General features: G+C 50.9%; 1 long non-coding RNA gene across 1 annotated transcript; it reads left to right on the top strand.

Moving 5' to 3' along the window:
• Positions 1 to 1,317: 1,317 nt before the first annotated feature.
• LOC116833674 (uncharacterized) lies at positions 1,318 to 2,954 on the top strand. Its single transcript, XR_012656746.1, has 3 exons — positions 1,318 to 1,414; positions 1,860 to 1,925; positions 2,736 to 2,954. It is a non-coding gene; the product is annotated as an uncharacterized LOC116833674 (long non-coding RNA).
• The last annotated feature ends 1,254 nt before the right edge of the window (positions 2,955 to 4,208 follow it).

The following is a 4,208-nucleotide window of genomic DNA, read 5'->3' as shown; positions in this document are numbered from 1 at the left end:
CATGGTGACATGCCCAGAGTCGTTTATAAGCACCAGGTGTAACCAAGTAGTCTTGGAAGAATTAGATGTTTGATAACGAGGTCTTCGATCTCTCAGAGAAAGGTCTAAGGATGCAGTGGCTGGAAGATGAAGCTAGATACATTCAGATGGGAATGGTGTGGATTTTTAACAGTGAGGATAACAAATCACTGGAATATCTTACCAAGAGGAGTGGGGGTGGGACGTCTTTCTAAAAGATCCACTCTAGGGATTATTTGGGGTCCATTCTCAGGCCCGTGTGATACAGAAGGTCAGACAAGATGATCACAATGGTCCTTTCTGCCTTGAAATCTCGGAGTCTAGTGCATATTATGCCCCGTTACTAGTGGTATGATCTGAACTAGCTATCAGAGCTGAAATAAAACACATAGGAAAAATACACATATAAAAGAAAAACCAAGTCCAACGGATAGTTCAAAAATTTCATTGAAATGGAGGAAATTTGTTTGTTTCAAAATGTTTCCTCAGCTGGGGAAGGACTGTCTCTCGCTGCGTCTGTGCAGCACCTGGCCCAAGGGGACCCTGAACTGTTGGAGTCTTTCCGGGCGCCTCTGTAATCTAACTAATGACAAGTCCCCACAGCACTGGAGTCTGGAAGGGCAGCACCTCTGGGATTCTTTTCTAAGCCAATCCAGGTGAACATGGAGTCAGCCATTATCTCTGGCCAAAGTCTGAAAATATTGGCCAGTGTCCTCCAAACAAGACGGCCAGACTGTGGAGTGGTGTGAAAGGATGTTAAAGGGAATTGGAGTCAGGACACCTGGGTTCCAGCACCAGGTCTGGGAGGGAAGTGGGGTGTAATGGGTCAGAGCAGGGGAGCTGGGAGCCAGGACACCTGGGTGCTCCAGGGTTGCCAGCCCTCCAGGATGTCTCCTGGAACTGAAGATTAAGCTTTAATGAACGATTATATCATGTGATGAAATCTCCAGGAATACGTCCAACCAAAACTGACAACCCTCATTCTACCCTACTTTGAGGGGCTCGAGCAGGTCAGAGCAGGGTGCTGAGAATCAGGACTGACTGGCAAAGGATGTTGTCACCTTGTTAGAGACGGAAGCATTTTGGTAAAAAAAAATCCCATCTTTTGGAACCACAAGAGTCTTTTCCCATAAAGACGTGGATCATAGATAAACAGCAGTTCATCCAGCCCCGTCCTTACTGGAATCACCCTTCCCCTGCCAATCACTGACTCCACTGGCCAGGAGGGCTCTGAGCTAGTGAATAAATACAGGCCCCTATAGCTCCCAGCTCCACTCAGCTGCTCCCGGAAAAGACCCAACCCCTAGAGAAGATGAGAGTCCAGATGCTGGCGGTTCTGCTCCTGTTCGTGTCCCTCCTTTGCGCTGAGGGAATCCGAGGAGCATCCCTGGCTGAGGTGACTGGGGGACCCTGTTCCATTCCTGATGTTCCAGGTGCTGCCCAGACACACAGCGAGAGGCTCATCCTGCCCCAAAGAGATTCCAATGCAGTAAAGTATGGGAGGGGAAACTGAGACACTGTCTGGGGAAGTGAGTTTCTCTTGGTCACACAGTAAAGCAGCAGCATAGGTGGGAATGGAATTCAGCAGTCCTGTCTCTCAGACGCCCCATCCCACCGCTGCTCTAATGAAGTGGATTTCCCTCCCCTCCCAGAGCCAGGGATACACCCCATGAGTCCTGACTTCCAGCACCCCTGCTCTGACCACTAGACCCTGCTCCCCTGCCAGAGCTGGGGCAGAGCCCAGCAGTCCTCTCAGGACGTGCTTTAGAGATGGGCATTAGATTCCCTGCTGGTCAAACAAACACGGGCTCAAGTGACTCCCTGCTCCCCCACTCTGACAGAGCTCGGAATCCCAGCACGCAGAGGAAGGCCAAGGCGAGTCCAAGGTGATGGTGAAGAGAGAAGCGGTGAGTAGGGGGAGGTGGCTTCACTTGTGTCACTGCTGGGACTGATGGACGGAGGTGAGGGGTATGCTGGGTGCCATGGGCTAACCCCAATAAAATCCTATGGCAGGTGGTTGAACAGATAAATGCCTGAAATATCAAATAGTTTAACTGCATGAATATCCAGTTCTAGGGAGCCCCACAGGCTAATGTCAGGAAAGCCTGTGGGAGGGCATCCTGTGAGTTAACTCCAACATATCCTGTGGCAATGAGTTCCACAGTTTAAGACCAATACTATTGCATGGGTTAACGCCAATAATATCTCATGGCAGATTCCTACCAACAAGCATCTCTTCTGCCCAGCAGAGGGCAGCAGTGGTCAGTCCGTGAACTCTGACACCCTGCAGAGAACATAACCCTTTAGTACTCACTCATTGCTGGGAGTCAGGAATAGAACGCAGGAGTCCTGATTCCCAGCCTTGTCCTTCCTCTGCTCCCGCCCACTCCGGTCTAACCACTAGACCATACTCCCCTCCCAGAAACCTTAAAAAATTTAAATTCTTCTATACAGATCAAAAAGTGTCTCCAACACCACATGGGAATAACAGGTTGGGGAAAAGCTGGGAGGGGACTGGGAGCCAGCACTCTAGGCTTGTGTCTCCAGTTCTGGGAGCGGAGTGGGGTCTAGTGGTTAGCGCAGGGCGGGCTGAGAGCTAGTACTCCTGGGTTGTGTTCCCGGCTCTGGGAGGGGAAAGCGGCTTGGGAGAAGGTAGTCAGGGGATCGGTTCAGGGCAGGCCTCACTCTTGTCTCTATATCTCTTCCTGACGGCTCAGAGTTTCGCTAGATGTCGCTTCTGCTGTAACTGCTGTCCTGGGATGAGAGGCTGTGGGATCTGCTGTGACTTCTGACTCCCTTTCCCCATCACCCAGTTGGTGCCTGGAGGCTCCCCAGCCCTTCCTGGGAGCAGATCGAAGCCAGCCTGGGGCTGAATTTGCCTGGGTTCAGGGGGACGCTAACCCTCCTGCTCAGCCCCAATAAAGTGTCTGCCTAGACATGGAGTTTGTGTCTTTATTCTCACGTGTCATGTGCTTGTCACCCATTCCCTGTGTGGCTGTGCCTGACCCTGCTCCCTGTAGCACAGCACCCCCTACTGCCATGCTGGGGCATTGGGGCCAGCATTGACTGTCAGAGGAGAGTCCCCACTCCACTCCTGCAGCACAGCGCCCCCTAGGGCCGCCCTGGGGCATTGAGGCCAGCAGTGTGCATGGGGAGAGCCCCACCCTGCTCCCTGCAGCACAGCGCCCCCTAGCGCCACACTGGGGTACTGGGGCCAGCCCTTTCATTTGGCCACTGACTGCAAGTACCAAGAACTTAAGACATTTGCTGAGATAACGCCTCTCAATGGTGATTCTGGTAACACAATGGAAGAGTCCCAGTCACCCTTGTTCTATGCCCTACACCCCACTCCCCTCCCAGAGCTGGGAAATGAAGCCAGGAGTCCTGGCTCCCAGCTCTCCCCAAGCCCGTTCTAACCCACTACACCCCTGCTTCCTGCCCTAGCCACTCTGACTTCCTGCAATGATCAATAACCGGCATCACTATCACCTCCCAGTGTGACCAGTGCACACCACCCCCAGGAACAGCCCTGTGCCGACAGGTCAGGAGTGTTAGTGCAGATTATGTTGGAATAAAATAGAAATCAATGTTTGTTTTGATATGGAAGAGCATAGTTTAAACCAGGCCCCAAGCTGAGCCTGACTATTAGCAAGAGATCTGGTTCCCAGCTAACACACAAAGGCTGCACTAATTAAAATAAATGCCTCCCTGTAAAATTTACGGGGTCGGTGCTAACTGTACCAGCACATCCCTAGACAAAGAGTCTGTTCCGAGAAGTGATAAGGACTGTGTTAAAACAACTGTTCTAAAAACAAGTGTCCTCCAGAACACACCAACAAGATTTGTTAGTTCTCACCCTTGATGCTCTTCATCTTGCTTGTTTTCTTTTCCTGTGTAGCAAGTGGTATGGACAGATCTATTGAGGCGTGTCCTGCTCCAGTAATTGTAGAAGGGTTATGTTAAAGGAAGATAGGTAATAAAATAGAGATGTAATAAAAAATATGTTCAAAGGGTAAATGTGAATGTCTGTTTGAACTGAATGGGTGATAAAAGGGTAGAAGTGCCAGCTTAATGATTACAAGAGGGGAGGGATAGCTCAGTGGTTTGAGCATTGGCCTGCTACCCCAGGGTTGTGAGCTCAGTCCTTGAGGAGGGCCACTTAGGGATCTAGAGCAAAATCAGTACTTGGT

The sequence above is a fragment of the Chelonoidis abingdonii genome, chromosome 11, assembly GCF_003597395.2.
Source record: "Chelonoidis abingdonii isolate Lonesome George chromosome 11, CheloAbing_2.0, whole genome shotgun sequence".
NCBI lineage: Eukaryota > Metazoa > Chordata > Testudines > Testudinidae > Chelonoidis > Chelonoidis abingdonii.
The sequence above is the reverse complement of the archived record's forward strand: the minus strand, read 5'-3'. Positions and strand labels throughout refer to the sequence as shown.